Raw genomic sequence first — 26765 nt, forward strand, 5'->3', positions numbered from 1 at the left:
TCACCAAGGTCTGAAAATAGCGCAAAAAGGCATTCAATTGTCAATACGAGCTTTCTCTGAGGAGTTAGACCAAAGCTGTATCTTAGAATTGGCAGTAGGATTCAATTCAGCCAGAAAACTTAACTTTGATACAAGCTCAGATTTTCAAAATAAACACATATTCATGTTACGGAAAGTATGAAAACACCAAAAACACACAATTTTCAAATCTGAGCTTTCCCTGAGGAGTTAGACCAAAGCTGTATCTCAGAATAGACAGTAGGACTGCATTCAACCAGAAAACATAACTTTTGACACAGAGCTTAGATATGCAAAAGAAACACATATTCATGTACCCCACAGTTTGAAAAACCCAAAAAACAGAAAATTTTTTCAAATCCCTGTGGAGATAGACCAAAGTGTCCCTTAGAATTGGCAGTAGGGCTAAATTCAGCCAGAAAACTTAACTTTTGACAGACAGCTCAGGTTTGCGGAAGAAACACATATTCATGTTCACCAAGGTCTGAAAAAGGGCAAAAACACATTCAATTTTCAATACGAGCTTTCTCTGAGGAGGTAGACCAAACCTGTATCTGAGAATTGGCAGTAGGATTCAATTCAGCCAGAAAACTTAACTTTTGATACAAGCTCAGATTTTCAAAATAAACACATTCATGTTACGGAAAGTATGAAAACACCAAAAACACACAATTTTCAAATCTCAGCTTTCCCTGAGGAGTTAGACCAAAGCTGTATCTCAGAATTGGCAGTAGGATTCAATTCAGCCAGAAAACTTAACTTTTGATACAAGCTCAGATTTTCAAAATAAACACATTCATGTTACGGAAAGTATGAAAACACCAAAAACACACAATTTTCAAATCTCAGCTTTCCCTGAGGAGTTAGACCAAAGTGTCTCTCAGAATTGGCAGTAGGGCTCAATTCAGCCAGAAAACTTAACTTTTGACTCAGAGCTTAGATATGTAAAACAAACACATAGTCATGTTCCCCACGGTCTGAAAAAGGGCAAAAAGAAATTCAAATTTCAAGTACGAGGTTTCCTTGAGGAGAGACCAATTTCTCTCAGAATTGGCAGTAGGGCTCAATTCAGCCAGAAAACTTAACTTTTGATACAAGCTCAGATTTTTTCCACAGACAATTTTTTCAAATCTGAGCTTTCCCTGAGGAGATAGACCAAAGTGTCCCTCCGAATTGGCAGTAGGGCTAAATTCAGCCAGAAAACTTAACTTTTGACCCAGAGCTTAGATATGCAAAAGAAACAAATATTCATGTATCCCACAGACATTTTTTTCAAATCTGAGCTTTCCCTGAGGAGATAGACCAAAGTGTCTCTCAGAATTGGCAGTAGGGCTCAATTCAGCCAGAAAACTTAGCTTTTGACCGACAGCTCAGGTTTGCAGAAGAAACGCATATTCATGTTCACCAAGGTCTGAAAATAGCGCAAAAAGGCATTCAATTGTCAATACGAGCTTTCTCTGAGGAGTTAGACCAAAGCTGTATCTCAGAATTGGCAGTAGGGCTCAATTCAGCCAGAAAACTTAACTTTTCAAAAAGAGCTTAGATATGTAAAACAAACAGGTAGTCATGTACCCCACAGTCTGAAAAGCCCAAAAAACTGCCAATTTTTTCAAATCTGAGCTTTCCCTGAGGAGATAGACCAAAGTGTCTCTCAGAATTGGCAGTAGGGCTCAATTCAGCCAGAAAACTTAACTTTCGATACAAGCTCAGATTTTCAAAATAAACACATTCATGTTACGGAAAGTATGAAAACACCAAAAACACACAATTTTCAAATCTCAGCTTTCCCTGAGGAGTTAGACCAAAGCTGTATCTCAGAATAGGCAGTAGGACTGCATTCAACCAGAAAACATAACTTTTGACACAGAGCTTAGATATGGAAAACAAACATATATTCATGTTCCCCACAGTCTGAAAAAAGCGAAAAACGTCATTCAATTTTCAATACGAGCTGTCTATTAGGAGTAAGACCAAACCTGTGTCTCAGAATTGGCAGTAGGACTGCATTCATGTACCCCACAGACAATTTTTTCAAATCTGAGCTTTCCCTGAGGAGATAGACCAAAGTGTCTCTCAGAATTGGCAGTAGGGCTCAATTCAGCCAGAAAACTGACCTTTTGATACAAGCTCAGATTTTCAAAAGAAACACATTCATGTTACAGAAAGTATGAAAACACCAAAAACACACAATTTTCAAATCTCAGCTTTCCCTGAGGAGTTAGACCAAAGCTGTATCTCAGAAGGACTGCATACAAACAGGAAAACATAAGTTTTGACACAAGCTCAGATTTTCAAAAGAAAAACATGTTCATTTTATGGAAAGTATGAAAAAACCAAAAACACACACTTTTCAAATCTGAACTTTCCTTGAGGAGTTAGACCAAATCTGTATCTCAGAATAGGCAGTAGGACTGCATTCAACCAGAAAACATAACTTTGACACACAGCTCAGATTTGAAAAACAAACATATATTCATGTACCCCACAGTCTGAAAAGCCCAAAAAACTCAATTTTTTCAAATCTGAGCTTTCCCTGAGGAGATAGACCAAAATGCATCTCAGAATGGGCAGTAGGCCTCTATTCAGCCAGAAAACGAAACTTTTGACACAAGCTCAGATTTTCAAAAGAAACACGTGTTCATGTTACGCAAAGTATGAAAAGACCAAAAACACACAATTTTCAAATCTGAGCTATCCCTTAGGATCTGTATCTCAGAATAGGCAGTAGGAAAACAAATCTTTTGACACAGAGCTTAGATATGGGAAACAAATATATATTCATGTACCCCACATTCTGAAACACCCCAAAAAACAGTCAATTTTTTCAAATCTGAGCTTTTCCTGAGGAGATAGACCAAAGTGTCCCTCAGAATTGGCAGTAGGGCTAAATTCAGCCAGAAAACTTAACTTTTGATACAAGCTCAGATTTTCAAAATAAACACATATTCATGTTACGGAAAGTATGAAAAGACCAAAAACACACAATTTTCAAATCTCAGCTTTCCCTGAGGAGTTAGACCAAAGCTGTATCTCAGAATAGGCAGTAGGACTGCATTCAACCAGAAAACATATCTTTTGACACAGAGCTTAGATATGGAAAACAAACATATATTCATGTTCCCCACGGTCTGAAAAAAGCGAAAAAAGACATTCAATTTTCAATACGAGCTGTCTATTAGGAGTAAGACCAAACCTGTGTCTCAGAATTGGCAGTAGGACTGCATTCATGTACCCCACAGACAATTTTTTCGAATCTGAGCTTTCCCTGAGGAGATAGACCAAAGTGTCTCTCAGAATTGGCAGTAGGGCTCAATTCAGCCAGAAAACTGACCTTTTGATACAAGCTCAGATTTTCAAAAGAAACACATTCATGTTACAGAAAGTATGAAAAGACCAAAAACACACAATTTTCAAATCTGAGCTATCCCTTAGGATCTGTATCTCAGAATAGGCAGTAGGAAAACAAATCTTTTGACACAGAGCTTAGATATGGGAAACAAATATATATTCATGTACCCCACATTCTGAAACACCCAAAAAAACAGTCAATTTTTTCAAATCTGAGCTTTTCCTGAGGAGATAGACCAAAGTGTCCCTCAGAATTGGCAGTAGGGCTAAATTCAGCCAGAAAACTTAACTTTTGATACAAGCTCAGATTTTCAAAATAAACACATATTCATGTTACGGAAAGTATGAAAAGACCAAAAACACACAATTTTCAAATCTCAGCTTTCCCTGAGGAGTTAGACCAAAGCTGTATCTCAGAATAGGCAGTAGGACTGCATTCAACCAGAAAACATATCTTTTGACACAGAGCTTAGATATGGAAAACAAACATATATTCATGTTCCCCACGGTCTGAAAAAAGCGAAAAAAGACATTCAATTTTCAATACGAGCTGTCTATTAGGAGTAAGACCAAACCTGTGTCTCAGAATTGGCAGTAGGACTGCATTCATGTACCCCACAGACAATTTTTTCGAATCTGAGCTTTCCCTGAGGAGATAGACCAAAGTGTCTCTCAGAATTGGCAGTAGGGCTCAATTCAGCCAGAAAACTGACCTTTTGATACAAGCTCAGATTTTCAAAAGAAACACATTCATGTTACAGAAAGTATGAAAACACCAAAAACACACAATTTTCAAATCTGAGCTTTCCCTGAGGAGTTAGACCAAAGCTGTATCTCAGAAGGACTGCATACAAACAGGAAAACATAAGTTTTGACACAAGCTCAGATTTTCAAAAGAAAAACATGTTCATTTTATGGAAAGTATGAAAAAACCAAAAACACACACTTTTCAAATCTGAACTTTCCTTGAGGAGTTAGACCAAATCTGTATTTCAGAATAGGCAGTAGGACTGCATTCAACCAGAAAACATAACTTTGACACACAGCTCAGATTTGAAAAACAAACATATATTCATGTACCCCACAGTCTGAAAAGCCCAAAAAACTCAATTTTTTCAAATCTGAGCTTTCCCTGAGGAGATAGACCAAAATGCATCTCAGAATGGGCAGTAGGCCTCTATTCAGCCAGAAAACTAAACTTTTGACACAAGCTCAGATTTTCAAAAGAAACACGTGTTCATGTTACGCAAAGTATGAAAAGACCAAAAACACACAATTTTCAAATCTGAGCTATCCCTTAGGATCTGTATCTCAGAATAGGCAGTAGGACTGCATTCAACCAGAAAACAAATCTTTTGACACAGAGCTTAGATATGGGAAACAAATATATATTCATGTACCCCACAGTCTGAAACACCCAAAAAACAGTCAATTTTTTCAAATCTGAGCTTTTCCTGAGGAGATAGACCAAAGTGTATCTCAGAATGGGCAGTAGGGCTCAATTCAGCAAGAAAACATAACTTTTGACAGCTCAGATTTGCAACACACAGACGTATTCATGTTCCCCACGGTCTGAAAAAGGGCAAAAACACATTCAATTTTCAATACGAGCTGTCTCTTAGGAGTAAGACCAAACCTGTGTCTCAGAATTGGCAGTAGAACTCAATTCAGCCAGAAAACATAACTTTTAACACAGAGATTAGATATGCAAAAGAAATAAATATTCATGTACCCCACAGTCTGAAAAGCCCAAAAAACAAACAATTTTTTCAAATCTCAGCTTTCCCTATGGAGATAGACCAAAGAGTATCTCATAATGGGCAGTAGGGCTCAATTCAGCAAGAAAACATAACTTTTGGCAAACAGCTCAGATTTGCAACACACAGACGTATTCATGTTCCCCACGGTCTGAAAAAGGGCAAAAACACATTCAATTTTCAATACGAGCTTTCTCTGAGGAGGTAGACCAAACCTGTATCTGAGAATTGGCAGTAGGACTCAATTCAGCCAGACAACTTAACTTTTGACCCAAGCTCAGATTTTCAAAAGAAACACGTTCATTTTTGGCAAAGTATGAAAAGACCAAAAACACACAATTTTCAAATCTGAGCTTTCCCTGAAGAGTTAGACGAAAGCTGTATCTCAGAATAGACAGTAGGACTGCATTCAACCAGAAAACTTAACTTTTGACCCAGAGCTTTGATATGCAAAAGAAACAAATATTCATGTACCCCACAGACAATTTTTTCAAATCTGAGCTTTCCCTGAGGAGATAGACCAAAGTGTCTCTCAGAATTGGCAGTAGGATTCAATTCAGCCAGAAAACTTAACTTTTGACAGACAGCTCAGGTTTGCAGAAGAAACACATATTCATGTTCACCAAGGTCTGAAAGGCCCAAAAAACAGACAATTTTTTCAACTCTGAGCTTTCCCTGAGGAGATAGACCAAAGTGTCCCTCAGAATTGGCAGTAGGGCTAAATTCAGCCAGAAAACTTAACTTTTGACCCAGAGCTTAGATATGCAAAAGAAACAAATATTCATGTATCCCACAGACATTTTTTTCAAATCTGAGCTTTCCCTGAGGAGATAGACCAAAGTGTCTCTCAGAATTGGCAGTAGGGCTCAATTCAGACAGAAAACTTAACTTTTGACCGACAGCTCAGGTTTGCAGAAGAAACACATATTCATGTTCACCAAGGTCTGAAAATAGCGCAAAAAGGCATTCAATTGTCAATACGAGCTTTCTCTGAGGAGTTAGACCAAAGCTGTATCTTAGAATTGGCAGTAGGATTCAATTCAGCCAGAAAACTTAACTTTGATACAAGCTCAGATTTTCAAAATAAACACATATTCATGTTACGGAAAGTATGAAAACACCAAAAACACACAATTTTCAAATCTGAGCTTTCCCTGAGGAGTTAGACCAAAGCTGTATCTCAGAATAGACAGTAGGACTGCATTCAACCAGAAAACATAACTTTTGACACAGAGCTTAGATATGCAAAAGAAACACATATTCATGTACCCCACAGTTTGAAAAACCCAAAAAACAGAAAATTTTTTCAAATCCCTGAGGAGATAGACCAAAGTGTCCCTTAGAATTGGCAGTAGGGCTAAATTCAGCCAGAAAACTTAACTTTTGACAGACAGCTCAGGTTTGCGGAAGAAACACATATTCATGTTCACCAAGGTCTGAAAAAGGGCAAAAACACATTCAATTTTCAATACGAGCTTTCTCTGAGGAGGTAGACCAAACCTGTATCTGAGAATTGGCAGTAGGATTCAATTCAGCCAGAAAACTTAACTTTTGATACAAGCTCAGATTTTCAAAATAAACACATTCATGTTACGGAAAGTATGAAAACACCAAAAACACACAATTTTCAAATCTCAGCTTTCCCTGAGGAGTTAGACCAAAGCTGTATCTCAGAATTGGCAGTAGGATTCAATTCAGCCAGAAAACTTAACTTTTGATACAAGCTCAGATTTTCAAAATAAACACATTCATGTTACGGAAAGTATGAAAACACCAAAAACACACAATTTTCAAATCTCAGCTTTCCCTGGGGAGTTAGACCAAAGCTGTATCTCAGAATAGGCAGTAGGGCTCAATTCAGCCAGAAAACTTAACTTTTCAAAAAGAGCTTAGATATGTAAAACAAACACATAGTCATGTACCCCACAGTCTGAAAAGCCCAAAAAACTGTCAATTTTTTCAAATCTGAGCTTTCCCTGAGGGGATAGACCAAAGTGTCTGTCAGAATTGGCAGTAGGGCTCAATTCAGCCAGAAAACTTAACTTTTGATACAAGCTCAGATTTTTTCCACAGACAATTTTTTCAAATCTGAGCTTTCCCTGAGGAGATAGACCAAAGTGTCTCTCAGAATTGGCAATAGGATTCAATTCAGCCAGAAAACTTAACTTTTGACAGAAAGCTCAGGTTTGCAGAAGAAACACATATTCATGTTCACCAAGGTCTGAAAGGCCCAAAAAACAGACAATTTTTTCAACTCTGAGCTTTCCCTGAGGAGATAGACCAAAGTGTCCCTCAGAATTGGCAGTAGGGCTAAATTCAGCCAGAAAACTAAACTTTTGACCCAGAGCTTAGATATGCAAAAGAAACAAATATTCATGTATCCCACAGACATTTTTTTCAAATCTGAGCTTTCCCTGAGGAGATAGACCAAAGTGTCTCTCAGAATTGGCAGTAGTGCTCAATTCAGCCAGAAAACTTAGCTTTTGACCGACAGCTCAGGTTTGCAGAAGAAACGCATATTCATGTTCACCAAGGTCTGAAAATAGCGCAAAAAGGCATTCAATTGTCAATACGAGCTTTCTCTGAGGAGTTAGACCAAAGCTGTATCTCAGAATTGGCAGTAGGATTCAATTCAGCCAGAAAACTTAACTTTTGATACAAGCTCAGATTTTCAAATTAAACACATATTCATGTTACGGAAAGTATGAAAACACCAAAAACACACAATTTTCAAATCTCAGCTTTCCCTGAGGAGTTAGACCAAAGCTGTATCTCAGAATAGGCAGTAGGGCTCAATTCAGCCAGAAAACTTAACTTTTCAAAAAGAGCTTAGATATGTAAAACAAACACATAGTCATGTACCCCACAGTCTGAAAAGCCCAAAAAACTGTCAATTTTTTCAAATCTGAGCTTTCCCTGAGGAGATAGACCAAATGTTCCCCACGGTCTGAAAAAGGGCAAAAAGAAATTCAAATTTCAAGTACGAGGTTTCCTTGAGGAGAGACCAATTTCTCTCAGAATTGGCAGTAGGGCTCAATTCAGCCAGAAAACTTAACTTTTGATACAAGCTCAGATTTTTTCCACAGACAATTTTTTCAAATCTGAGCTTTCCCTGAGGAGATAGACCAAAGTGTCCCTCCGAATTGGCAGTAGGGCTAAATTCAGCCAGAAAACTTAACTTTTGACCCAGAGCTTAGATATGCAAAAGAAACAAATATTCATGTATCCCACAGACATTTTTTTCAAATCTGAGCTTTCCCTGAGGAGATAGACCAAAGTGTCTCTCAGAATTGGCAGTAGGGCTCAATTCAGCCAGAAAACTTAGCTTTTGACCGACAGCTCAGGTTTGCAGAAGAAACGCATATTCATGTTCACCAAGGTCTGAAAATAGCGCAAAAAGGCATTCAATTGTCAATACGAGCTTTCTCTGAGGAGTTAGACCAAAGCTGTATCTCAGAATTGGCAGTAGGGCTCAATTCAGCCAGAAAACTTAACTTTTCAAAAAGAGCTTAGATATGTAAAACAAACAGATAGTCATGTACCCCACAGTCTGAAAAGCCCAAAAAACAAACAATTTTTTCAAATCTCAGCTTTCCCTATGGAGATAGACCAAAGAGTATCTCATAATGGGCAGTAGGGCTCAATTCAGCAAGAAAACATAACTTTTGGCAAACAGCTCAGATTTGCAACACACAGACGTATTCATGTTCCCCACGGTCTGAAAAAGGGCAAAAACACATTCAATTTTCAATACGAGCTTTCTCTGAGGAGGTAGACCAAACCTGTATCTGAGAATTGGCAGTAGGACTCAATTCAGCCAGACAACTTAACTTTTGACCCAAGCTCAGATTTTCAAAAGAAACACGTTCATTTTTGGCAAAGTATGAAAAGACCAAAAACACACAATTTTCAAATCTGAGCTTTCCCTGAAGAGTTAGACGAAAGCTGTATCTCAGAATAGACAGTAGGACTGCATTCAACCAGAAAACTTAACTTTTGACCCAGAGCTTTGATATGCAAAAGAAACAAATATTCATGTACCCCACAGACAATTTTTTCAAATCTGAGCTTTCCCTGAGGAGATAGACCAAAGTGTCTCTCAGAATTGGCAGTAGGGCTAAATTCAGCCAGAAAACTTAACTTTTGATACAAGCTCAGATTTTCAAAATAAACACATTCATGTTACGGAAAGTATGAAAACACCAAAAACACACAATTTTCAAATCTCAGCTTTCCCTGAGGAGTTAGACCAAAGCTGTATCTCAGAATAGGCAGTAGGGCTCAATTCAGCCAGAAAACTTAACTTTTCAAAAAGAGCTTAGATATGTAAAAGAAACACATAGTCATGTACCCCACAGTCTGAAAAGCCCAAAAAACTGTCAATTTTTTCAAATCTGAGCTTTCCCTGAGGAGATAGACCAAAGTGTCTGTCAGAATTGGCAGTAGGGCTCAATTCAGCCAGAAAACTTAACTTTTGATACAAGCTCAGATTTTTTCCACAGACAATTTTTTCAAATCTGAGCTTTCCCTGAGGAGATAGACCAAAGTGTCTCTCAGAATTGGCAATAGGATTCAATTCAGCCAGAAAACTTAACTTTTGACAGAAAGCTCAGGTTTGCAGAAGAAACACATATTCATGTTCACCAAGGTCTGAAAGGCCCAAAAAACAGACAATTTTTTCAACTCTGAGCTTTCCCTGAGGAGATAGACCAAAGTGTCCCTCAGAATTGGCAGTAGGGCTAAATTCAGCCAGAAAACTAAACTTTTGACCCAGAGCTTAGATATGCAAAAGAAACAAATATTCATGTATCCCACAGACATTTTTTTCAAATCTGAGCTTTCCCTGAGGAGATAGACCAAAGTGTCTCTCAGAATTGGCAGTAGGGCTCAATTCAGCCAGAAAACTTAGCTTTTGACCGACAGCTCAGGTTTGCAGAAGAAACGCATATTCATGTTCACCAAGGTCTGAAAATAGCGCAAAAAGGCATTCAATTGTCAATACGAGCTTTCTCTGAGGAGTTAGACCAAAGCTGTATCTCAGAATTGGCAGTAGGATTCAATTCAGCCAGAAAACTTAACTTTTGATACAAGCTCAGATTTTCAAATTAAACACATATTCATGTTACGGAAAGTATGAAAACACCAAAAACACACAATTTTCAAATCTCAGCTTTCCCTGAGGAGTTAGACCAAAGTTGTATCTCAGAATAGGCAGTAGGGCTCAATTCAGCCAGAAAACTTAACTTTTCAAAAAGAGCTTAGATATGTAAAACAAACACATAGTCATGTACCCCACAGTCTGAAAAGCCCAAAAAACTGTCAATTTTTTCAAATCTGAGCTTTCCCTGAGGAGATAGACCAAATGTTCCCCACGGTCTGAAAAAGGGCAAAAAGAAATTCAAATTTCAAGTACGAGGTTTCCTTGAGGAGAGACCAATTTCTCTCAGAATTGGCAGTAGGGCTCAATTCAGCCAGAAAACTTAACTTTTGATACAAGCTCAGATTTTTTCCACAGACAATTTTTTCAAATCTGAGCTTTCCCTGAGGAGATAGACCAAAGTGTCCCTCCGAATTGGCAGTAGGGCTAAATTCAGCCAGAAAACTTAACTTTTGACCCAGAGCTTAGATATGCAAAAGAAACAAATATTCATGTATCCCACAGACATTTTTTTCAAATCTGAGCTTTCCCTGAGGAGATAGACCAAAGTGTCTCTCAGAATTGGCAGTAGGGCTCAATTCAGCCAGAAAACTTAGCTTTTGACCGACAGCTCAGGTTTGCAGAAGAAACGCATATTCATGTTCACCAAGGTCTGAAAATAGCGCAAAAAGGCATTCAATTGTCAATACGAGCTTTCTCTGAGGAGTTAGACCAAAGCTGTATCTCAGAATTGGCAGTAGGGCTCAATTCAGCCAGAAAACTTAACTTTTCAAAAAGAGCTTAGATATGTAAAACAAACAGATAGTCATGTACCCCACAGTCTGAAAAGCCCAAAAAACAAACAATTTTTTCAAATCTCAGCTTTCCCTATGGAGATAGACCAAAGAGTATCTCATAATGGGCAGTAGGGCTCAATTCAGCAAGAAAACATAACTTTTGGCAAACAGCTCAGATTTGCAACACACAGACGTATTCATGTTCCCCACGGTCTGAAAAAGGGCAAAAACACATTCAATTTTCAATACGAGCTTTCTCTGAGGAGGTAGACCAAACCTGTATCTGAGAATTGGCAGTAGGACTCAATTCAGCCAGACAACTTAACTTTTGACCCAAGCTCAGATTTTCAAAAGAAACACGTTCATTTTTGGCAAAGTATGAAAAGACCAAAAACACACAATTTTCAAATCTGAGCTTTCCCTGAAGAGTTAGACGAAAGCTGTATCTCAGAATAGACAGTAGGACTGCATTCAACCAGAAAACTTAACTTTTGACCCAGAGCTTTGATATGCAAAAGAAACAAATATTCATGTACCCCACAGACAATTTTTTCAAATCTGAGCTTTCCCTGAGGAGATAGACCAAAGTGTCTCTCAGAATTGGCAGTAGGGCTAAATTCAGCCAGAAAACTTAACTTTTGATACAAGCTCAGATTTTTTCCACAGACAATTTTTTCAAATCTGAGCTTTCCCTGAGGAGATAGACCAAAGTGTCTCTCAGAATTGGCAGTAGGATTCAATTCAGCCAGAAAACTTAACTTTTGACAGACAGCTCAGGTTTGCAGAAGAAACACATATTCATGTTCACCAAGGTCTGAAAGGCCCAAAAAACAGACAATTTTTTCAACTCTGAGCTTTCCCTGAGGAGATAGACCAAAGTGTCCCTCAGAATTGGCAGTAGGGCTCAATTCAGACAGAAAACTTAACTTTTGACCCAGAGCTTAGATATGCAAAAGAAACAAATATTCATGTATCCCACAGACATTTTTTTCAAATCTGAGCTTTCCCTGAGGAGATAGACCAAAGTGTCTCTCAGAATTGGCAGTAGGGCTCAATTCAGACAGAAAACTTAACTTTTGACCGACAGCTCAGGTTTGCAGAAGAAACACATATTCATGTTCACCAAGGTCTGAAAATAGCGCAAAAAGGCATTCAATTGTCAATACGAGCTTTCTCTGAGGAGTTAGACCAAAGCTGTATCTTAGAATTGGCAGTAGGATTCAATTCAGCCAGAAAACTTAACTTTGATACAAGCTCAGATTTTCAAAATAAACACATATTCATGTTACGGAAAGTATGAAAACACCAAAAACACACAATTTTCAAATCTGAGCTTTCCCTGAGGAGTTAGACCAAAGCTGTATCTCAGAATAGACAGTAGGACTGCATTCAACCAGAAAACATAACTTTTGACACAGAGCTTAGATATGCAAAAGAAACACATATTCATGTACCCCACAGTTTGAAAAACCCAAAAAACAGAAAATTTTTTCAAATCCCTGAGGAGATAGACCAAAGTGTCCCTTAGAATTGGCAGTAGGGCTAAATTCAGCCAGAAAACTTAACTTTTGACAGACAGCTCAGGTTTGCGGAAGAAACACATATTCATGTTCACCAAGGTCTGAAAAAGGGCAAAAACACATTCAATTTTCAATACGAGCTTTCTCTGAGGAGGTAGACCAAACCTGTATCTGAGAATTGGCAGTAGGATTCAATTCAGCCAGAAAACTTAACTTTTGATACAAGCTCAGATTTTCAAAATAAACACATTCATGTTACGGAAAGTATGAAAACACCAAAAACACACAATTTTCAAATCTCAGCTTTCCCTGAGGAGTTAGACCAAAGCTGTATCTCAGAATTGGCAGTAGGATTCAATTCAGCCAGAAAACTTAACTTTTGATACAAGCTCAGATTTTCAAAATAAACACATTCATGTTACGGAAAGTATGAAAACACCAAAAACACACAATTTTCAAATCTCAGCTTTCCCTGGGGAGTTAGACCAAAGCTGTATCTCAGAATAGGCAGTAGGGCTCAATTCAGCCAGAAAACTTAACTTTTCAAAAAGAGCTTAGATATGTAAAACAAACACATAGTCATGTACCCCACAGTCTGAAAAGCCCAAAAAACTGTCAATTTTTTCAAATCTGAGCTTTCCCTGAGGGGATAGACCAAAGTGTCTGTCAGAATTGGCAGTAGGGCTCAATTCAGCCAGAAAACTTAACTTTTGATACAAGCTCAGATTTTTTCCACAGACAATTTTTTCAAATCTGAGCTTTCCCTGAGGAGATAGACCAAAGTGTCTCTCAGAATTGGCAATAGGATTCAATTCAGCCAGAAAACTTAACTTTTGACAGAAAGCTCAGGTTTGCAGAAGAAACACATATTCATGTTCACCAAGGTCTGAAAGGCCCAAAAAACAGACAATTTTTTCAACTCTGAGCTTTCCCTGAGGAGATAGACCAAAGTGTCCCTCAGAATTGGCAGTAGGGCTAAATTCAGCCAGAAAACTAAACTTTTGACCCAGAGCTTAGATATGCAAAAGAAACAAATATTCATGTATCCCACAGACATTTTTTTCAAATCTGAGCTTTCCCTGAGGAGATAGACCAAAGTGTCTCTCAGAATTGGCAGTAGTGCTCAATTCAGCCAGAAAACTTAGCTTTTGACCGACAGCTCAGGTTTGCAGAAGAAACGCATATTCATGTTCACCAAGGTCTGAAAATAGCGCAAAAAGGCATTCAATTGTCAATACGAGCTTTCTCTGAGGAGTTAGACCAAAGCTGTATCTCAGAATTGGCAGTAGGATTCAATTCAGCCAGAAAACTTAACTTTTGATACAAGCTCAGATTTTCAAATTAAACACATATTCATGTTACGGAAAGTATGAAAACACCAAAAACACACAATTTTCAAATCTCAGCTTTCCCTGAGGAGTTAGACCAAAGCTGTATCTCAGAATAGGCAGTAGGGCTCAATTCAGCCAGAAAACTTAACTTTTCAAAAAGAGCTTAGATATGTAAAACAAACACATAGTCATGTACCCCACAGTCTGAAAAGCCCAAAAAACTGTCAATTTTTTCAAATCTGAGCTTTCCCTGAGGAGATAGACCAAATGTTCCCCACGGTCTGAAAAAGGGCAAAAAGAAATTCAAATTTCAAGTACGAGGTTTCCTTGAGGAGAGACCAATTTCTCTCAGAATTGGCAGTAGGGCTCAATTCAGCCAGAAAACTTAACTTTTGATACAAGCTCAGATTTTTTCCACAGACAATTTTTTCAAATCTGAGCTTTCCCTGAGGAGATAGACCAAAGTGTCCCTCCGAATTGGCAGTAGGGCTAAATTCAGCCAGAAAACTTAACTTTTGACCCAGAGCTTAGATATGCAAAAGAAACAAATATTCATGTATCCCACAGACATTTTTTTCAAATCTGAGCTTTCCCTGAGGAGATAGACCAAAGTGTCTCTCAGAATTGGCAGTAGGGCTCAATTCAGCCAGAAAACTTAGCTTTTGACCGACAGCTCAGGTTTGCAGAAGAAACGCATATTCATGTTCACCAAGGTCTGAAAATAGCGCAAAAAGGCATTCAATTGTCAATACGAGCTTTCTCTGAGGAGTTAGACCAAAGCTGTATCTCAGAATTGGCAGTAGGGCTCAATTCAGCCAGAAAACTTAACTTTTCAAAAAGAGCTTAGATATGTAAAACAAACAGATAGTCATGTACCCCACAGTCTGAAAAGCCCAAAAAACAAACAATTTTTTCAAATCTCAGCTTTCCCTATGGAGATAGACCAAAGAGTATCTCATAATGGGCAGTAGGGCTCAATTCAGCAAGAAAACATAACTTTTGGCAAACAGCTCAGATTTGCAACACACAGACGTATTCATGTTCCCCACGGTCTGAAAAAGGGCAAAAACACATTCAATTTTCAATACGAGCTTTCTCTGAGGAGGTAGACCAAACCTGTATCTGAGAATTGGCAGTAGGACTCAATTCAGCCAGACAACTTAACTTTTGACCCAAGCTCAGATTTTCAAAAGAAACACGTTCATGTTACGGAAAGTATGAAAACACCAAAAACACACAATTTTCAAATCTCAGCTTTCCCTGAGGAGTTAGACCAAAGCTGTATCTCAGAATAGGCAGTAGGGCTCAATTCAGCCAGAAAACTTAACTTTTCAAAAAGAGCTTAGATATGTAAAAGAAACACATAGTCATGTACCCCACAGTCTGAAAAGCCCAAAAAACTGTCAATTTTTTCAAATCTGAGCTTTCCCTGAGGAGATAGACCAAAGTGTCTGTCAGAATTGGCAGTAGGGCTCAATTCAGCCAGAAAACTTAACTTTTGATACAAGCTCAGATTTTTTCCACAGACAATTTTTTCAAATCTGAGCTTTCCCTGAGGAGATAGACCAAAGTGTCTCTCAGAATTGGCAATAGGATTCAATTCAGCCAGAAAACTTAACTTTTGACAGAAAGCTCAGGTTTGCAGAAGAAACACATATTCATGTTCACCAAGGTCTGAAAGGCCCAAAAAACAGACAATTTTTTCAACTCTGAGCTTTCCCTGAGGAGATAGACCAAAGTGTCCCTCAGAATTGGCAGTAGGGCTAAATTCAGCCAGAAAACTAAACTTTTGACCCAGAGCTTAGATATGCAAAAGAAACAAATATTCATGTATCCCACAGACATTTTTTTCAAATCTGAGCTTTCCCTGAGGAGATAGACCAAAGTGTCTCTCAGAATTGGCAGTAGGGCTCAATTCAGCCAGAAAACTTAGCTTTTGACCGACAGCTCAGGTTTGCAGAAGAAACGCATATTCATGTTCACCAAGGTCTGAAAATAGCGCAAAAAGGCATTCAATTGTCAATACGAGCTTTCTCTGAGGAGTTAGACCAAAGCTGTATCTCAGAATTGGCAGTAGGATTCAATTCAGCCAGAAAACTTAACTTTTGATACAAGCTCAGATTTTCAAATTAAACACATATTCATGTTACGGAAAGTATGAAAACACCAAAAACACACAATTTTCAAATCTCAGCTTTCCCTGAGGAGTTAGACCAAAGTTGTATCTCAGAATAGGCAGTAGGGCTCAATTCAGCCAGAAAACTTAACTTTTCAAAAAGAGCTTAGATATGTAAAACAAACACATAGTCATGTACCCCACAGTCTGAAAAGCCCAAAAAACTGTCAATTTTTTCAAATCTGAGCTTTCCCTGAGGAGATAGACCAAATGTTCCCCACGGTCTGAAAAAGGGCAAAAAGAAATTCAAATTTCAAGTACGAGGTTTCCTTGAGGAGAGACCAATTTCTCTCAGAATTGGCAGTAGGGCTCAATTCAGCCAGAAAACTTAACTTTTGATACAAGCTCAGATTTTTTCCACAGACAATTTTTTCAAATCTGAGCTTTCCCTGAGGAGATAGACCAAAGTGTCCCTCCGAATTGGCAGTAGGGCTAAATTCAGCCAGAAAACTTAACTTTTGACCCAGAGCTTAGATATGCAAAAGAAACAAATATTCATGTATCCCACAGACATTTTTTTCAAATCTGAGCTTTCCCTGAGGAGATAGACCAAAGTGTCTCTCAGAATTGGCAGTAGGGCTCAATTCAGCCAGAAAACTTAGCTTTTGACCGACAGCTCAGGTTTGCAGAAGAAACGCATATTCATGTTCACCAAGGTCTGAAAATAGCGCAAAAAGGCATTCAATTGTCAATACGAGCTTTCTCTGAGGAGTTAGACCAAAGCTGTATCTCAGAATTGGCAGTAGGGCTCAATTCAGCCAGAAAACTTAACTTTTCAAAAAGAGCTTAGATATGTAAAACAAACAGATAGTCATGTACCCCACAGTCTGAAAAGCCCAAAAAACAAACAATTTTTTCAAATCTCAGCTTTCCCTATGGAGATAGACCAAAGAGTATCTCATAATGGGCAGTAGGGCTCAATTCAGCAAGAAAACATAACTTTTGGCAAACAGCTCAGATTTGCAACACACAGACGTATTCATGTTCCCCACGGTCTGAAAAAGGGCAAAAACACATTCAATTTTCAATACGAGCTTTCTCTGAGGAGGTAGACCAAACCTGTATCTGAGAATTGGCAGTAGGACTCAATTCAGCCAGACAACTTAACTTTTGACCCAAGCTCAGATTTTCAAAAGAAACACGTTCATTTTTGGCAAAGTATGAAAAGACCAAAAACACACAATTTTCAAATCTGAGCTTTCCCTGAAGAGTTAGACGAAAGCTGTATCTCAGAATAGACAGTAGGACTGCATTCAACCAGAAAACTTAACTTTTGACCCAGAGCTTTGATATGCAAAAGAAACAAATATTCATGTACCCCACAGACAATTTTTTCAAATCTGAGCTTTCCCTGAGGAGATAGACCAAAGTGTCTCTCAGAATTGGCAGTAGGGCTAAATTCAGCCAGAAAACTTAACTTTTGATACAAGCTCAGATTTTTTCCACAGACAATTTTTTCAAATCTGAGCTTTCCCTGAGGAGATAGACCAAAGTGTCTCTCAGAATTGGCAGTAGGATTCAATTCAGCCAGAAAACTTAACTTTTGACAGACAGCTCAGGTTTGCAGAAGAAACACATATTCATGTTCACCAAGGTCTGAAAGGCCCAAAAAACAGACAATTTTTTCAACTCTGAGCTTTCCCTGAGGAGATAGACCAAAGTGTCCCTCAGAATTGGCAGTAGGGCTCAATTCAGACAGAAAACTTAACTTTTGACCCAGAGCTTAGATATGCAAAAGAAACAAATATTCATGTATCCCACAGACATTTTTTTCAAATCTGAGCTTTCCCTGAGGAGATAGACCAAAGTGTCTCTCAGAATTGGCAGTAGGGCTCAATTCAGACAGAAAACTTAACTTTTGACCGACAGCTCAGGTTTGCAGAAGAAACACATATTCATGTTCACCAAGGTCTGAAAATAGCGCAAAAAGGCATTCAATTGTCAATACGAGCTTTCTCTGAGGAGTTAGACCAAAGCTGTATCTTAGAATTGGCAGTAGGATTCAATTCAGCCAGAAAACTTAACTTTGATACAAGCTCAGATTTTCAAAATAAACACATATTCATGTTACGGAAAGTATGAAAACACCAAAAACACACAATTTTCAAATCTGAGCTTTCCCTGAGGAGTTAGACCAAAGCTGTATCTCAGAATAGACAGTAGGACTGCATTCAACCAGAAAACATAACTTTTGACACAGAGCTTAGATATGCAAAAGAAACACATATTCATGTACCCCACAGTTTGAAAAACCCAAAAAACAGAAAATTTTTTCAAATCCCTGAGGAGATAGACCAAAGTGTCCCTTAGAATTGGCAGTAGGGCTAAATTCAGCCAGAAAACTTAACTTTTGACAGACAGCTCAGGTTTGCGGAAGAAACACATATTCATGTTCACCAAGGTCTGAAAAAGGGCAAAAACACATTCAATTTTCAATACGAGCTTTCTCTGAGGAGGTAGACCAAACCTGTATCTGAGAATTGGCAGTAGGATTCAATTCAGCCAGAAAACTTAACTTTTGATACAAGCTCAGATTTTCAAAATAAACACATTCATGTTACGGAAAGTATGAAAACACCAAAAACACACAATTTTCAAATCTCAGCTTTCCCTGAGGAGTTAGACCAAAGCTGTATCTCAGAATTGGCAGTAGGATTCAATTCAGCCAGAAAACTTAACTTTTGATACAAGCTCAGATTTTCAAAATAAACACATTCATGTTACGGAAAGTATGAAAACACCAAAAACACACAATTTTCAAATCTCAGCTTTCCCTGGGGAGTTAGACCAAAGCTGTATCTCAGAATAGGCAGTAGGGCTCAATTCAGCCAGAAAACTTAACTTTTCAAAAAGAGCTTAGATATGTAAAACAAACACATAGTCATGTACCCCACAGTCTGAAAAGCCCAAAAAACTGTCAATTTTTTCAAATCTGAGCTTTCCCTGAGGGGATAGACCAAAGTGTCTGTCAGAATTGGCAGTAGGGCTCAATTCAGCCAGAAAACTTAACTTTTGATACAAGCTCAGATTTTTTCCACAGACAATTTTTTCAAATCTGAGCTTTCCCTGAGGAGATAGACCAAAGTGTCTCTCAGAATTGGCAATAGGATTCAATTCAGCCAGAAAACTTAACTTTTGACAGAAAGCTCAGGTTTGCAGAAGAAACACATATTCATGTTCACCAAGGTCTGAAAGGCCCAAAAAACAGACAATTTTTTCAACTCTGAGCTTTCCCTGAGGAGATAGACCAAAGTGTCCCTCAGAATTGGCAGTAGGGCTAAATTCAGCCAGAAAACTAAACTTTTGACCCAGAGCTTAGATATGCAAAAGAAACAAATATTCATGTATCCCACAGACATTTTTTTCAAATCTGAGCTTTCCCTGAGGAGATAGACCAAAGTGTCTCTCAGAATTGGCAGTAGTGCTCAATTCAGCCAGAAAACTTAGCTTTTGACCGACAGCTCAGGTTTGCAGAAGAAACGCATATTCATGTTCACCAAGGTCTGAAAATAGCGCAAAAAGGCATTCAATTGTCAATACGAGCTTTCTCTGAGGAGTTAGACCAAAGCTGTATCTCAGAATTGGCAGTAGGATTCAATTCAGCCAGAAAACTTAACTTTTGATACAAGCTCAGATTTTCAAATTAAACACATATTCATGTTACGGAAAGTATGAAAACACCAAAAACACACAATTTTCAAATCTCAGCTTTCCCTGAGGAGTTAGACCAAAGCTGTATCTCAGAATAGGCAGTAGGGCTCAATTCAGCCAGAAAACTTAACTTTTCAAAAAGAGCTTAGATATGTAAAACAAACACATAGTCATGTACCCCACAGTCTGAAAAGCCCAAAAAACTGTCAATTTTTTCAAATCTGAGCTTTCCCTGAGGAGATAGACCAAATGTTCCCCACGGTCTGAAAAAGGGCAAAAAGAAATTCAAATTTCAAGTACGAGGTTTCCTTGAGGAGAGACCAATTTCTCTCAGAATTGGCAGTAGGGCTCAATTCAGCCAGAAAACTTAACTTTTGATACAAGCTCAGATTTTTTCCACAGACAATTTTTTCAAATCTGAGCTTTCCCTGAGGAGATAGACCAAAGTGTCCCTCCGAATTGGCAGTAGGGCTAAATTCAGCCAGAAAACTTAACTTTTGACCCAGAGCTTAGATATGCAAAAGAAACAAATATTCATGTATCCCACAGACATTTTTTTCAAATCTGAGCTTTCCCTGAGGAGATAGACCAAAGTGTCTCTCAGAATTGGCAGTAGGGCTCAATTCAGCCAGAAAACTTAGCTTTTGACCGACAGCTCAGGTTTGCAGAAGAAACGCATATTCATGTTCACCAAGGTCTGAAAATAGCGCAAAAAGGCATTCAATTGTCAATACGAGCTTTCTCTGAGGAGTTAGACCAAAGCTGTATCTCAGAATTGGCAGTAGGGCTCAATTCAGCCAGAAAACTTAACTTTTCAAAAAGAGCTTAGATATGTAAAACAAACAGATAGTCATGTACCCCACAGTCTGAAAAGCCCAAAAAACAAACAATTTTTTCAAATCTCAGCTTTCCCTATGGAGATAGACCAAAGAGTATCTCATAATGGGCAGTAGGGCTCAATTCAGCAAGAAAACATAACTTTTGGCAAACAGCTCAGATTTGCAACACACAGACGTATTCATGTTCCCCACGGTCTGAAAAAGGGCAAAAACACATTCAATTTTCAATACGAGCTTTCTCTGAGGAGGTAGACCAAACCTGTATCTGAGAATTGGCAGTAGGACTCAATTCAGCCAGACAACTTAACTTTTGACCCAAGCTCAGATTTTCAAAAGAAACACGTTCATTTTTGGCAAAGTATGAAAAGACCAAAAACACACAATTTTCAAATCTGAGCTTTCCCTGAAGAGTTAGACGAAAGCTGTATCTCAGAATAGACAGTAGGACTGCATTCAACCAGAAAACTTAACTTTTGACCCAGAGCTTTGATATGCAAAAGAAACAAATATTCATGTACCCCACAGACAATTTTTTCAAATCTGAGCTTTCCCTGAGGAGATAGACCAAAGTGTCTCTCAGAATTGGCAGTAGGGCTAAATTCAGCCAGAAAACTTAACTTTTGATACAAGCTCAGATTTTCAAAATAAACACATTCATGTTACGGAAAGTATGAAAACACCAAAAACACACAATTTTCAAATCTCAGCTTTCCCTGAGGAGTTAGACCAAAGCTGTATCTCAGAATAGGCAGTAGGGCTCAATTCAGCCAGAAAACTTAACTTTTCAAAAAGAGCTTAGATATGTAAAACAAACACATAGTCATGTACCCCACAGTCTGAAAAGCCCAAAAAACTGTCAATTTTTTCAAATCTGAGCTTTCCCTGAGGAGATAGACCAAAGTGTCTGTCAGAATTGGCAGTAGGGCTCAATTCAGCCAGAAAACTTAACTTTTGATACAAGCTCAGATTTTTTCCACAGACAATTTTTTCAAATCTGAGCTTTCCCTGAGGAGATAGACCAAAGTGTCTCTCAGAATTGGCAATAGGATTCAATTCAGCCAGAAAACTTAACTTTTGACAGAAAGCTCAGGTTTGCAGAAGAAACACATATTCATGTTCACCAAGGTCTGAAAGGCCCAAAAAACAGACAATTTTTTCAACTCTGAGCTTTCCCTGAGGAGATAGACCAAAGTGTCCCTCAGAATTGGCAGTAGGGCTAAATTCAGCCAGAAAACTAAACTTTTGACCCAGAGCTTAGATATGCAAAAGAAACAAATATTCATGTATCCCACAGACATTTTTTTCAAATCTGAGCTTTCCCTGAGGAGATAGACCAAAGTGTCTCTCAGAATTGGCAGTAGGGCTCAATTCAGCCAGAAAACTTAGCTTTTGACCGACAGCTCAGGTTTGCAGAAGAAACGCATATTCATGTTCACCAAGGTCTGAAAATAGCGCAAAAAGGCATTCAATTGTCAATACGAGCTTTCTCTGAGGAGTTAGACCAAAGCTGTATCTCAGAATTGGCAGTAGGATTCAATTCAGCCAGAAAACTTAACTTTTGATACAAGCTCAGATTTTCAAATTAAACACATATTCATGTTACGGAAAGTATGAAAACACCAAAAACACACAATTTTCAAATCTCAGCTTTCCCTGAGGAGTTAGACCAAAGCTGTATCTCAGAATAGGCAGTAGGGCTCAATTCAGCCAGAAAACTTAACTTTTCAAAAAGAGCTTAGATATGTAAAACAAACACATAGTCATGTACCCCACAGTCTGAAAAGCCCAAAAAACTGTCAATTTTTTCAAATCTGAGCTTTCCCTGAGGAGATAGACCAAATGTTCCCCACGGTCTGAAAAAGGGCAAAAAGAAATTCAAATTTCAAGTACGAGGTTTCCTTGAGGAGAGACCAATTTCTCTCAGAATTGGCAGTAGGGCTCAATTCAGCCAGAAAACTTAACTTTTGATACAAGCTCAGATTTTTTCCACAGACAATTTTTTCAAATCTGAGCTTTCCCTGAGGAGATAGACCAAAGTGTCCCTCCGAATTGGCAGTAGGGCTAAATTCAGCCAGAAAACTTAACTTTTGACCCAGAGCTTAGATATGCAAAAGAAACAAATATTCATGTATCCCACAGACATTTTTTTCAAATCTGAGCTTTCCCTGAGGAGATAGACCAAAGTGTCTCTCAGAATTGGCAGTAGGGCTCAATTCAGCCAGAAAACTTAGCTTTTGACCGACAGCTCAGGTTTGCAGAAGAAACGCATATTCATGTTCACCAAGGTCTGAAAATAGCGCAAAAAGGCATTCAATTGTCAATACGAGCTTTCTCTGAGGAGTTAGACCAAAGCTGTATCTCAGAATTGGCAGTAGGGCTCAATTCAGCCAGAAAACTTAACTTTTCAAAAAGAGCTTAGATATGTAAAACAAACAGATAGTCATGTACCCCACAGTCTGAAAAGCCCAAAAAACAAACAATTTTTTCAAATCTCAGCTTTCCCTATGGAGATAGACCAAAGAGTATCTCATAATGGGCAGTAGGGCTCAATTCAGCAAGAAAACATAACTTTTGGCAAACAGCTCAGATTTGCAACACACAGACGTATTCATGTTCCCCACGGTCTGAAAAAGGGCAAAAACACATTCAATTTTCAATACGAGCTTTCTCTGAGGAGGTAGACCAAACCTGTAACTGAGAATTGGCAGTAGGACTCAATTCAGCCAGACAACTTAACTTTTGACCCAAACTCAGATTTTCAAAAGAAACACGTTCATTTTTGGCAAAGTATGAAAGGACCAAAAACACACAATTTTCAAATCTGAGCTTTCCCTGAAGAGTTAGACGAAAGCTGTATCTCAGAATAGACAGTAGGACTGCATTCAACCAGAAAACTTAACTTTTGACCCAGAGCTTTGATATGCAAAAGAAACAAATATTCATGTACCCCACAGACAATTTTTTCAAATCTGAGCTTTCCCTGAGGAGATAGACCAAAGTGTCTCTCAGAATTGGCAGTAGGGCTAAATTCAGCCAGAAAACTTAACTTTTGATACAAGCTCAGATTTTTTCCACAGACAATTTTTTCAAATCTGAGCTTTCCCTGAGGAGATAGACCAAAGTGTCTCTCAGAATTGGCAGTAGGATTCAATTCAGCCAGAAAACTTAACTTTTGACAGACAGCTCAGGTTTGCAGAAGAAACACATATTCATGTTCACCAAGGTCTGAAAGGCCCAAAAAACAGACAATTTTTTCAACTCTGAGCTTTCCCTGAGGAGATAGACCAAAGTGTCCCTCAGAATTGGCAGTAGGGCTCAATTCAGACAGAAAACTTAACTTTTGACAGACAGCTCAGGTTTGCAGAAGAAACACATATTCATGTTCACCAAGGTCTGAAAATAGCGCAAAAAGGCATTCAATTGTCAATACGAGCTTTCTCTGAGGAGTTAGACCAAAGCTGTATCTTAGAATTGGCAGTAGGATTCAATTCAGCCAGAAAACTTAACTTTGATACAAGCTCAGATTTTCAAAATAAACACATATTCATGTTACGGAAAGTATGAAAACACCAAAAACACACAATTTTCAAATCTGAGCTTTCCCTGAGGAGTTAGACCAAAGCTGTATCTCAGAATAGACAGTAGGACTGCATTCAACCAGAAAACATAACTTTTGACACAGAGCTTAGATATGCAAAAGAAACACATATTCATGTACCCCACAGTTTGAAAAACCCAAAAAACAGAAAATTTTTTCAAATCCCTGAGGAGATAGACCAAAGTGTCCCTTAGAATTGGCAGTAGGGCTAAATTCAGCCAGAAAACTTAACTTTTGACAGACAGCTCAGGTTTGCGGAAGAAACACATATTCATGTTCACCAAGGTCTGAAAAAGGGCAAAAACACATTCAATTTTCAATACGAGCTTTCTCTGAGGAGGTAGACCAAACCTGTATCTTAGAATTGGCAGTAGGATTCAATTCAGCCAGAAAACTTAACTTTTGATACAAGCTCAGATTTTCAAAATAAACACATTCATGTTACGGAAAGTATGAAAACACCAAAAACACACAATTTTCAAATCTCAGCTTTCCCTGAGGAGTTAGACCAAAGCTGTATCTCAGAATAGGCAGTAGGGCTCAATTCAGCCAGAAAACTTAACTTTTCAAAAAGAGCTTAGATATGTAAAACAAACACATAGTCATGTACCCCACAGTCTGAAAAGCCCAAAAAACTGTCAATTTTTTCAAATCTGAGCTTTCCCTGAGGAGATAGACCAAAGTGTCTCTCAGAATTGGCAGTAGGGCTCAATTCAGCCAGAAAACTTAACTTTTGATACAAGCTCAGATTTTTTCCACAGACAATTTTTTCAAATCTGAGCTTTCCCTGAGGAGATAGACCAAAGTGTCTCTCAGAATTGGCAATAGGATTCAATTCAGCCAGAAAACTTAACTTTTGACAGAAAGCTCAGGTTTGCAGAAGAAACAAATATTCATGTTCACCAAGGTCTGAAAGGCCCAAAAAACAGACAATTTTTTCAACTCTGAGCTTTCCCTGAGGAGATAGACCAAAGTGTCCCTCAGAATTGGCAGTAGGGCTAAATTCAGCCAGAAAACTTAACTTTTGACCCAGAGCTTAGATATGCAAAAGAAACAAATATTCATGTATCCCACAGACATTTTTTTCAAATCTGAGCTTTCCCTGAGGAGATAGACCAAAGTGTCTCTCAGAATTGGCAGTAGGGCTCAATTCAGACAGAAAACTTAACTTTTGACAGACAGCTCAGGTTTGCAGAAGAAACACATATTCATGTTCACCAAGGTCTGAAAATAGCGCAAAAAGGCATTCAATTGTCAATACGAGCTTTCTCTGAGGAGTTAGACCAAAGCTGTATCTTAGAATTGGCAGTAGGATTCAATTCAGCCAGAAAACTTAACTTTGATACAAGCTCAGATTTTCAAAATAAACACATATTCATGTTACGGAAAGTATGAAAACACCAAAAACACACAATTTTCAAATCTGAGCTTTCCCTGAGGAGTTAGACCAAAGCTGTATCTCAGAATAGACAGTAGGACTGCATTCAACCAGAAAACATAACTTTTGACACAGAGCTTAGATATGCAAAAGAAACACATATTCATGTACCCCACAGTTTGAAAAACCCAAAAAACAGAAAATTTTTTCAAATCCCTGTGGAGATAGACCAAAGTGTCCCTTAGAATTGGCAGTAGGGCTAAATTCAGCCAGAAAACTTAACTTTTGACAGACAGCTCAGGTTTGCGGAAGAAACACATATTCATGTTCACCAAGGTCTGAAAAAGGGCAAAAACACATTCAATTTTCAATACGAGCTTTCTCTGAGGAGGTAGACCAAACCTGTATCTGAGAATTGGCAGTAGGATTCAATTCAGCCAGAAAACTTAACTTTTGATACAAGCTCAGATTTTCAAAATAAACACATTCATGTTACGGAAAGTATGAAAACACCAAAAACACACAATTTTCAAATCTCAGCTTTCCCTGAGGAGTTAGACCAAAGCTGTATCTCAGAATTGGCAGTAGGATTCAATTCAGCCAGAAAACTTAACTTTTGATACAAGCTCAGATTTTCAAAATAAACACATTCATGTTACGGAAAGTATGAAAACACCAAAAACACACAATTTTCAAATCTCAGCTTTCCCTGAGGAGTTAGACCAAAGTGTCTCTCAGAATTGGCAGTAGGGCTCAATTCAGCCAGAAAACTTAACTTTTGACTCAGAGCTTAGATATGTAAAACAAACACATAGTCATGTTCCCCACGGTCTGAAAAAGGGCAAAAAGAAATTCAAATTTCAAGTACGAGGTTTCCTTGAGGAGAGACCAATTTCTCTCAGAATTGGCAGTAGGGCTCAATTCAGACAGAAAACTTAACTTTTGACAGACAGCTCAGGTTTGCAGAAGAAACACATATTCATGTTCACCAAGGTCTGAAAATAGCGCAAAAAGGCATTCAATTGTCAATACGAGCTTTCTCTGAGGAGTTAGACCAAAGCTGTATCTTAGAATTGGCAGTAGGATTCAATTCAGCCAGAAAACTTAACTTTGATACAAGCTCAGATTTTCAAAATAAACACATATTCATGTTACGGAAAGTATGAAAACACCAAAAACACACAATTTTCAAATCTGAGCTTTCCCTGAGGAGTT

This window comes from Pantherophis guttatus, chromosome 17 (assembly GCF_059756535.1).
Source record: "Pantherophis guttatus breed Tessera chromosome 17, ASM5975653v1, whole genome shotgun sequence".
Lineage (NCBI taxonomy): Eukaryota > Metazoa > Chordata > Lepidosauria > Squamata > Colubridae > Pantherophis > Pantherophis guttatus.